This window comes from Echinops telfairi, unplaced genomic scaffold (assembly GCF_000313985.2).
Source record: "Echinops telfairi isolate 266 unplaced genomic scaffold, ASM31398v2 ScPeMD7_7424;HRSCAF=8462, whole genome shotgun sequence".
Lineage (NCBI taxonomy): Eukaryota > Metazoa > Chordata > Mammalia > Afrosoricida > Tenrecidae > Echinops > Echinops telfairi.
This window is the reverse complement of record NW_022111324.1, coordinates 49,643,910-49,654,773: the sequence shown is the minus strand read 5'-3', so window position 1 is coordinate 49,654,773 and position 10,864 is coordinate 49,643,910. Positions and strand designations below refer to the sequence as shown.

Below are 10,864 nucleotides of genomic sequence, written 5' to 3'. Positions count from 1 at the left end.
TGGCCACAATGTTACAGATGAGATTGGAGGGGCATCGAGACTAGAGAGGAGCCTTAACTTCTCTTCTTTAAAATTCACAGCCTTTTTCTCAAGTTGCCTCCCTCCCTGGACACTGCCTCTTTTGTTAGTAACTCTCAGGACTCTTTATCTTGCTGGCTATGCCTATTTTGCAAACCCCACCTGGGGTTTGGAGCATTGCAGAAGAAAATTATTAAAATGTTGAGATTGCTGCTGCTACTACCCCTGAGGATATTCAATGCCAGCTGTATCCTCAACTCTGCTGACAGTCCCAGTGGGCATCTCTAGGGAGCTGGCACTGAGGTTCTTTTAGTGCAACCTTCATCACTTTTCCCAAATCCTCAACTCCACCTTGACCCCTGCTCTCTCAGCAGATTGCTTCCCAAACCAAGCTAGAGGCACTGCCATCAAGCCACAGCGAGTCTATCTGGGGTTTCCAAGACTCTAAATCTTTGTGAGAGCAGAAGGCCTCATCGTTTTCCTTCAGAGTGGCTGGTGGGTTTGAACTGCTGGCTGTGAGGTTGGCAGCCCAACATGGAGCTCACGATGCCATCATTAGAAGAGATCAGTTTGATCGGATCGCTCAACTTCTCGCCTGTAGACTTGTTGAGTGCTGCTGTTGAGCTGATTCTCCACAAAGAAACCTGGTGGGGTGGGAGTGACTGCTTGGCAGCAGTTAGCCCATAGTTCAAACCCTCCAGTCTCTGTGGGACAAGAGGTGGTAGTCTGCTTCCTTAAAGACTGCCAGTCTTGGAAAACCCTTTGTCCTATAGTTGCACTCCCTCTCTGGGGGTTGGTAAGGGTTTTATAGACTGGAACCTTCCTGGAAAGAGACCACTGGGTCTTTCTCCCATGGAATGGGCCAGGTGGGCTTTTCAAAGCACCAACTCTTTCTTTAGCAGCTGACCACATAAGCACTGACCACGGGGAATCCTTGTCTCTAGGCTTACCAACCAACATAGATCTGCATCTACGTATCCCCTTCCTCTCAAAGCAATCCCAGGTAGTTCCACCCTGGCTCCCTCCCCTTGTAGACATCTTTCCCTAAGCAGTTTCTATCTTTTGGGGGTTTCCTCTTAGACTATGAACAGGTGAAGCTTTTCCCAACTTAAAAAGAGAAACCTTTCCCTTGATCCCATATTCCCCTCTACCCACTGCCTTGTATCTCTAACGTCCAGTGACGTGTCAAGCTTCCAGAGAGAGTGGTCTACACTCAGGTCTCTACGCTTCAACCCATTGGAGCCTTGGTTGAACGGTGGCTGTCTCCCACCACGATTGGCACTTTCTTGCTGCCAATCCCAAATGTATTTCCCATCCTAACTTCCTGGATGACGTCATTGCCCTAGAAGCGTGTTATCCAAGCATTCCTTCTCGATGCTCTTTCTCACCCTCGTGTCTGATGCCCTGTGGTCTCCAGTTCATGCCCCGGCGCCTTGGGTGCTTCTTCGTGATTTGCTATGTTGAGTTTCACAAATCTCTGATCTTAGCTATCACCACCCATGCATTCCGCAGTCATGTCACCCCCGAACCAAGCCCACTGCCACCAATCCGTTTCTGGCTTGTTGTGACCCTTTAAGACAGAGCAGAACTGCCCCATGGGGTTTCCATGGCTGTAACTCTTCACAGTAGTGGATGGCCACTTCTTTCTCCCCTGGAGTTTGCACGCCGACTGTCAGTTCTTGAGCACTGCGTCTCCAGGGCTCTTTCTTCAAACCCAACATGCCCAAAGTTCAATGAATGATTGCTCCCCCAACACCTGGCCCAGTCTGACTGTAGTTCCTAACTTAGCGAATGACGGCACCTCTGTCACCAGCTCCTAAGGCACAGAGCAGGGAACACTTCTAGGGTTTTCCTTCTCTCTAGTTCCCTCCATTTAATACCATGGTCAGATATCATTGATGTGACTTCCTAACCCCATAATGCCAGTGCGATGTTTTTGTAACATTCAATTAAATGTACATATTAATATACATTGATAACTATGAAAGTAAAGAATAAAAACAAAAAAAATTTTCCTGAAATTAAAACTTCAGGCATTGCAGGGCTAAGTATCTCTTGTGACTGCCATTTCCTTTTCATCCCCTTTGGCCACAGCCCTGGCACAGCTTACAAGTCCCCTGGTCTCATCCTGGGAGCCCTGGTGGCATAGTGCGTTATGACTTGGGCTGTGAACCCCAAGGTCAGCTGTTCAAAACTGCCAGCTGCTCCTTGGGAGAAAGATGAGGCATTCCAGTCCAGTCACGGTGTACAGTCTGGGAAGTTCATAGGTGCAGTTGGCATCTGTCTTCTAGGGTTGCTATGAGTTGGCATTGACTCCATGGCCATACTGATGAGTTTGGGTCTCGTGCCTGGAATGTAGCCATAGCCTTTGCTGAGTTCTTAGATGTACTTCTGACCTGCACCAGGTCTTGGCAGGAAAGAAGTGACAAACCACAATTGAAGGACATTTTTAAAATCAAGGGACCATTTACAAAGGTGGTCACACGTTGGGATGCTAACCGCACAGTCAACAGCTGGCAACCACCAGCTGCTCCTTGGGAGGAAGGTGGGCTTTCTATGCTCATAGAGAGTTACGGTCTCAGAAACCCACGGGGGCACTCCTACCCTATTAGATCAGCTCGCTACGAGTCAGCATCAACTCGCTGGCTGTGAGTTGCTTTCTGCTTTGTCTGAAAGCAGATATAGGAAAGCCATAAGGAGACGGACCAGGTCCTGGGGTCAGTACCAAAGTTTCCCCTCACAGACCTTACAGGTCAAGAGCAAACCCCAAACAGGAGCCCGGGCCGTGAGGTGGATGAGACATTGGGCTGGGGGGGTCAAAGGAAGGGTCTACTTGTTCGCATCCTGAGAAAGAACCACTTGACAGGAACTGTGATCTTGGTGGGGGGTGGGGAGTGGCGGCCAACCCACAGTGACCCAGAAGAAAGAGGTCCTGAGAATACAAACATCCAGACGTCACTGTCAGTGTCCCCTGTCAGACCTGCCCCCTGGCCAAACCCAGCCAGGAAACCAGAGGGCCGAGCAGGGTGGAGGGCCAAAGGGAAGAGAGCAGTGCGTCTTTGGAATCTAACGTACCGCACAGTCCCCTCTGACGGCATCACTCCCCAGCCTCACGTTCTCCAGTGGGTCGGCCACCCACTGACGCAGCCTACCCCCTTCATTCACAATAAAACGTTCCTTTATAAACACAAAGCAAGGACGAAACCGAAGCTTGTGGGCATAGCCTGGTTCCTCTGAGCACAATGACATGTTCCCTGCTTTAGCAAACGGCTTTACAAAGGCTTTGACCTGGTGCTCAGCCCCACTCAGACCACCAAGCCTCTTTGCAGGGTTGCAGACCCGTAGCCGCAGGCGTGTCCGAGCAGAGCTGTGCTCCAGTCTCCAATGGCGGAGATCTGTTAGGGACCTCTGGGCGGCTTCAAAAGGAGCCCTGGTGGTGTAGGGATTACACGATGTGTTATCTTCCTCAAGGTCAGCAGTTTGCAACCACCAGCCACCCCACAGGAGAAAGATGAAGCTTTCTAGTCACATAAAGATTCACAGTCCTAGAAACCCACAGGGTAGTTCTACCCTGCCCTGCTAGGTGGCCAGTAGTGGGTATGGCCTCGCGGAAGTGAGTTAGGGTTAGGGTAGATTAAAAGGACAAGCTCTTTGGTTAGTAGCTGAGTTAGTTAATTGTGCCAGCCTGGCCGATAATCACATGTGGGGCTAATTGAAAGGGCTGCATCGGGATAAGTTCATGTGGCTTCTCCTTGGGGATGTCTTGTAGGAAGTCAATCTTGCAAGCTGAAGCAGGGAACTGCTAGGGCAGCTGCACCCGGTGCAACCATCACAAAACAAGAGACCCGAGAATTAGAAAGGCGAGGCTCACCACCCATTTATCCCTCCGCCTTTCAATTAGCCCCACATGTGATTATCGGCCAGGCTGGCACAATTAACTCAGTAGCTGAGCTCTTAACAGTCTCTACCAACCAGGGACTTTTCACCCCCACGACCTAGTGCTACTTCCTGCTGGTTTTCCACTATGCACTTTTCACTCCAGCAACATTGAACTTCTGGCCGCCCATACACCACTCTGTTCTCTTGAACTTCTGAGCATAACAAATGACAGGCACAGAATAGGCTGGTGAACCAGCGACTGATTTCAGTGCCTGTGACCCCAGAGGGACAAAATGACATTGTATCTATCATGATGTGTGTGCAGAGCAAGTTGCCTCCCATCATCAAAATGCCCCATCTCATCTTCCCAATATCCCTGGGTGATAGGAAGGTGGTAGTTACATACTTTCGTGTCAACTTGAAGACATATAAAAGTGAAGGGGTGGCAGGGACTATGTGAGAAGGACAACATAGAGATCCGGCTGAATGAACGGAGCCCTGCCTCGAAGCTGTGGACTGAGGTACTCCAGGTGGGAAGGAAGCAGAGAGTGGCTGCCCTGGGGCTGTGGAAGTAGTAGTCAGTGGACGTTGGGGGGAACCCCTGGCTTGGTGGGTTCAATGGAAAGAGATCCAGAGTCACCATATATTTAGTACCTCAATGGCCCCCTTACAGTGATATGACAAGTTTTGATCTGTTGGGCAGGAATCTGCTGCACTTGTAAGAATGGATCCAGGAAGTTTCCCATTGGCATGAAGGGTAAACAGAGCGCAATGGGATGGGAGATGGGACGGTGTAGGCAGCAACTCATGGGTTTGGGCTCCCTGTGAAAGTGCGCTCCCATAGACTCTTCATTCCCAGTGGTTCTCAACCTATCCGATGCCACCGCCCTTTAACACAGTGCCCCATGTTGTGGTGACCCCAACCATAACATGATTTTCATTGCTACTTCATCACTGTCGTTTTGCTAGTTATGAATCTGGCAGCCCCTGTGAAAGGGTCGTTCGACCCCCAAAGAGGTCCCGACCCACAGGTTGAAACCCCCTGCTTCATACAGACAATGTCAGAGTGCTGTGTCACTGGAAAAATTGTTGACGTGATCAGTGAAGTTGTTTTATACCCCAGGGGGATGATTAAAATGAAAAAAAGTATTGACACACAAAACTTGTTTGTTTCTGTGGGTCTCTGTTTTCCTGATTTTGTGTGGTTTTGCTTGTTTGCTGGTTGGGTTGTTGCTGCTGTTGGTGGTGTAGTTGGCCCTATGGGGGTGTCATTGTGTATATGACCGCCACAGTAAACCTGAGCCGCGCATATCCCAGGGACAAGCAGATGGATTCTGGGTCCCCACTGAACTTCAGCCCTGATCCAGGAACAGTTAGTTCTGATAACATGGCCCTGCTCAATCCTCACCTTCATTAAATGGTCACTGAAGACGAGGGTGTTACAGCAGAGTGTGGTGAAGAAAGCAGATGGTGCCCGGCTATCCATCAGAGTAGTGTCTTACAGGCTTGTATTCAAACAAGCAGCCATCTAAGTGAGGGGTCATCTAAGTCCACACAGAAGAAGCACACCAGCTGTGTGATCCAAAGATGTCAATAACAAAATCCAATAGGATAAAAGGAAAATATCAGAGCTTAACTTGTGAACACCCAATTTGTAGAAGGCTGAGGAGGAGCATGGGAACCCCCAATCCATCTGCTGAGTAGCTGTTAAAACAGAAGGGCGAGGAGGAATCTTATGTGTGACAAAGTTCATTTAGTCATTTTAACTGAAATAATGTTCTCCTTACTAAAAGCTTGTAATAAAATTAGGGCAGATAAACACATTTTCACTTCTACAGAGAAAGCCGATCCTAAGGAGTCCCAAGAAGATGGAACTTGCATTTGGGATCCAGGTCCATTTGTCACCTGGAGGAAGGGCTATACATTTATGTTTTTGCAGAATAAAGCTGATGGACTCCCCTTAGAAGGACGCGACCACGTTTGGAGAAAGATGGATATGAAGGAACCACAAAAGCTTAATCATAATTCTGTTTCCAGGTCACCGACACTCTGAAGAGAGGGGCTATTTGTTTATATTTTCACAGGCAAAGGAGATAGGTGGATTTCTCTTCAGCCAGCAAGGCCCAGAAGAAAAGAGGGAAGCTGATGCATGACCTGACCCTGTCCTGCTTACTGAAGTTATCCAAAACGTCAAGAAGACCTCGCAGATTCCTGAGAATGGAGATTGCTGACTGCTGAGATATTTGTCCCATTGCTGATGCTGTCTAAGGGACACTCTGGGACATTGTCAAAGCTGAATATTTTATACAATAGTGACTTGACTATTACTACAGATCATTCTTTTGCTGAAAGATCAAGATTTTGGACTTGTCAATGCTGTCATGTTACTGGAATGTAACTGATTTTTGTATAACCCCTTACCCATATAATAAGACATTGCACGATTGGTATTTGACTAGGAAACATTTGCAAGGGCTTAAGGGAAATATTTCATTAGCTGTGATTCAGCTAAAAAGATCTTTCTATACATTCAAGGGTGGATTTAAGACATTCCACTAGCTGAGGTATTTAAGCAATTGGTGAATGGTATAGAAGGGTTGGATCCTCGCGCTTGGGCTCAAAGTATTTCCTATAGCTTAAGTTCCAGTCTGCCTGTGTTAATACTCATCGTCATTTTGATGCTCGCAGTCTCATGTCGCTTCTATAGGAAGCTAAGAGATATGAAGAGAGACCATGTTGCCTCCGTGACACTATTAAATCTTAAATGTAATGCAGAAAGGGGAAATGTGGGATATTAGCACTGAGGGAAATAAAACTGGGACTTATTCCCTGACTGGTATGGAGGGAATCTGGAAGACTAGTATTCCATGGCAGGAAGGCCACCACGCTGGTAGTTGGAGATATAGTCCGAGTACAATTTCCTGTGGTAGTCTTATCATTTCCACAGTTTCTCCCGCTAAAGCTGTGCTACCTTAAAGTGAGCACATGGTTGATTCAATCTCCCTATAGAGGCAGACTCTATTGGCTCCATTTCCTCCCACTGCAGCGTCCAATCCCTCTCGTACCTTCCTCCAATAGCAGATAGGCTTTAGGGGGACTTTATCCCCACGCCTGGATTCAAGATGTTTGCTATAAGTCTGAATGTTTTGGCTATATTAATTGGATCACTAAGTTGTGCCTTGAAAGCTTTCAATGTATAGAAAATAACCATGTTGCCCATGTGACTCTTTTGAATTTTATATATAAAACAAAAGGAGGAATTGTGGGAAACAGAAAGATTTCTCCCAAGTTGTCTCCCCAACATATGTTAGACTTAGGACACTGCTTGCAGCTAATGGGAAATGATGGTCAAGTTACCTCCCTGAAGGCAGTCAGTTGCCAAACAACTGTCTGGACTGGTAGGGCCTGCTCCTGCTGTTAAAGGCAATGGGCTACTTCTCTCTAAAGGCTTACAATCTTCGATTTAGTGCCTGTAGGTGGAGTTTTATACTGTACTGATAATGGTTTCTATAGTGAGTCAGAGAACAGGCCAAACCAGCTCAGTCACATCCAGTTAGGCTGCCATCCTGAATCTAGGATCCGCCCATCTTATCACATGTATACCTCCCCTTCCAATTACGTGAATAGCCCTAAATCACCCCCTCCCATCACTGTATTACCTATAGCACAACCCTTTCCTGTGATGTATGTCTTCACCTGTAATTAGGGGGCTTGCATGTTCCCAGAGAATATAAAAGCCTTGGTGAGCAATAAATCTATCTCTCTCCACATGGACCACCAAGTGAGGCTGAGGTGAGCATGCTACTATGAACTGTGTCTGACTCCATTCTTTCTATCTCTCTTCTATCTCTCATGCCTTCTATGACTTCACTGTAATCTTTAATTATTATTGCTGTACACTTGCGCCTACCAGACCCGTGATGATGTGTTAGGGGCTGGATTACCCTGACAAGTAGCTAGTCAGATTAAGCCTCTGGCAGATGCCCTCTAGCCGCAGGCCAGGGTCTAGAACAGCATTACTATCAGACAAAGAACACTGTAAACTGGAATATGCTGGGTGGAACTTGATGCTTGGTCAGTTGACCTCCCTCTTGACCCAACCTGAATTTGTTCTAGGCTCAAGTACTTTTTTTTCTTCTTCTTTTTCTTGGCTCAAGTAGTATTTCTTGACAAAAATTGTCTTCCCTGGTTTTTAAAATATTGATGGTGGTCTTTTCTTACTCATTAGTTGTACTGTTATCTTTAGATTATTATTATTTTATCCTTGCCACATTATTTGTTTTTGTTTTTTATTGTTCTTGTTGAGTTTCCCAGTTTGTGAGGCAAAGAAGTAGATGCACTGAGATAACAACTGAAGCAAGGATTTAAAGGGGATGTAAGGGTGGGGGGGGGTGGAGATAGGGAGGGTGAAGGGATTTGGGGAGCAAACAACGAATTTGGGAGGTGAGGGAACACTAGAATGGATTGTGATTATACACTTCATTTTTTTATATATATACAACTCATTTTAAAAGAGATTAAACCATGGAAGTATATGATATGTGAATATTATATCAAAAAACCATGAGAGAGAGAGAGAGAGAAATAAAAAAACCAAACTTGACCAATCGTTGCCATGCGTGAGGGGGAAAGAGCAGCTGCATGGGGAGCATTGAGTTTGTGTCAATGGAGGTAGAATAGTTTGGTAAAGGATAACAATAGTGTCTGTACAGCACAAAAGGTCTAATCAATGACACCGAACTATACAACAAGCAGAAGTTGTGGAATTGAAGTATGTTCTGTTGTGTTTACTTCAGCCACAATTAGAAATAATAATAAGAATTACATGAAGAATGATGAGTACAAGGAAGAAGGAAATGTTCTAGAATTGAATATGATGACAATTGTACAGCTCTCCTTGACATGATTCAATTACTGAATTGTAGGATATATGGATGAAATGCTAATAAAACTGTTTTTTTTTAATCTAGTTTAAACAAAAACAAAAAAAAACAAAAACAAGAAAAAAGGTGTAGGGGTGGAGTCTAGCCTGTCAGTCAGCCTGATGGTGCCTCCCTGTGGGCATGGCCTTCTCATGAGGAGGGCACAGGGAACCTCCATCTCCTCTTCTGCCTTCACCTTCCTGCTGGCTGACCCTGATTGCTGCCAGAGACCTGTGATGAGTACACCGCACGACTCTGCACCCCTCAACCTGTGATCTTCCTGAATCATTGCTGTGACTGTGTGAGTCTGAAGAGGGACTTGTGGACTAGTACTGGACTTATGGACTTGAGTTGGACTGGGATGTTTTCTTGATAGATAATTACTTCTTGGTATAAAGCTCTTTCTTATATGAGCGTCACTGGATTTGTTTCTCTAGTCAACCCAGCCTAACACAGTAAGCCAATGTTATCATTGATGCTCAAAGAGGTAGCATTGACTATTTAAGGTCACACAGCAGTAGGTAGAGAGGGGAACCGGAGGCGTAGGGCTCTGTTCTCACTGGGTTCTCCTGCTAGTGCCTCACCCAGAGTTGCTTGCAACTAAAGGTAACCACAAGATTGGTGGTTCAAACCCACCAGCTGCTCAAGGGGGAAAAGGGGAAGCTGCCTGCTCCTGTAAAGATTTCTAGTCTTGGAAACGTCTACAGCAGTGGTTCTCAACCTTCCTAACCCTTTAACACAGTTCCTCATGTTGTGGTGACCCCCCCAACCATAAAATTATTTTTGTTGCTACTGCATCACTGTCATTTTGCTACAGTTATGAATCAGGCGACCCCTGTGAAAGGGTCGTTTGACCTCCCAAAGGGTCGCAACCCACAGGTTGAGAACCGCTGCTCTATAGGGTCGCAATGACTTGGGATCAACTCCCAGGCAGTGCATTTGTGTTTGCTTTGCACTCGGTCCAGATCGCACCTTGGGAGAAAATGAAACACCCCAAGGACTCCTTCTGAGTTGGGAGCTAACTTTTTGTGTTGCTCTCTGTTCCATGAGAGACTTCCTCCAGTTATTCAAGCTCTTCCCAATACATACAGAGCGATCTCCTTACCGTGGAGCTCAAGGCTTTTCCAATTCTGGAATTTATACATCCCGGAAGACTCACCACTAGTTTCTCCCATTGGTTCTGATTTGTTGCCAAAAACCCAAATCTGTTGCCTGAAGTCCATACCAACTCCTGGTGACTCCGCGGGACACAGTGGAACCACCCTGGGGTGGTGTATGGAAGCACATGGTCACCTCTCCCCACCAGGAAGCCATTGCGTTCCAACTGCCCACCATTCAGTCAGCGCATTTGGACCAGGGAGCCCATAGGGCTCCTTGTTGGTTGCAATTTCATATTCATGAAGAAAAATTAAATGTCTCCCACCGTTATCTGACTAGCTCGTTTTTCACTCCCGTGGCCCAAATATGGACAAGGAAAACGGCATCTTAACCACTTCCTTCAGGCAAGGGGTAGCAAAAGCTGGCAGATGCTTCCCTGGCTCGGGGGTCCTGGACGTCTGTGGATGGTGGGCTTCTGACGACCCCTAGACGCCTAAAGGGAGGAGGGGAGGTGACCTTTATCATCTGACTGGCAAACAAGAAAGCAGGGCCCTGGGGGGAGAACAAGATTTTGAAGGAAATGCACGGAGCTATTTATGCAAACCATATGCAAAGGAGGAGCTGGCCAATTATGGAGTTCTTTTGGGTGGAGCCGTTAGGAAAATTCTTCTGCAGACCGCTGTTCAGAGAAAGGTACTGGGAATCTAATTTTGACATCGACTCTCCTAACACATTGTAAGGGGGGGGGCAGTCCTCTAACACTCGAGCCTCCGCCGCCAACTCCACACTCTCAGTTTTCAGGTGTGGTGGCGCCTGTCGCCTGGGGCCTGGGGTCGGGAGAGCCCCCCACGCAGGGGAAAAGCAAACCCACCGCCCGAGTGTGTGCACGCCCACCCTCCGCCTGAAGGTAGGGGCCCTTTCTGGCACGGCTCTCCCACCACTGGCTT

General features: G+C 47.1%; 1 protein-coding gene across 1 annotated transcript in view; it reads left to right on the top strand.

Annotated features, from left to right (window-relative positions):
* The first annotated feature begins 10,772 nt into the window (after nt 1–10,772).
* Nucleotides 10,773–10,864, top strand: part of PIK3C2B (phosphatidylinositol-4-phosphate 3-kinase catalytic subunit type 2 beta) — a 94,555-nt gene continuing 94,463 nt past the window's right edge. The window contains exon 1 of the mRNA XM_045298186.1: nt 10,773–10,824. The gene's annotated coding sequence lies outside the window, so the exon portion shown is untranslated. The remainder of the gene's footprint in view (nt 10,825–10,864) is intronic.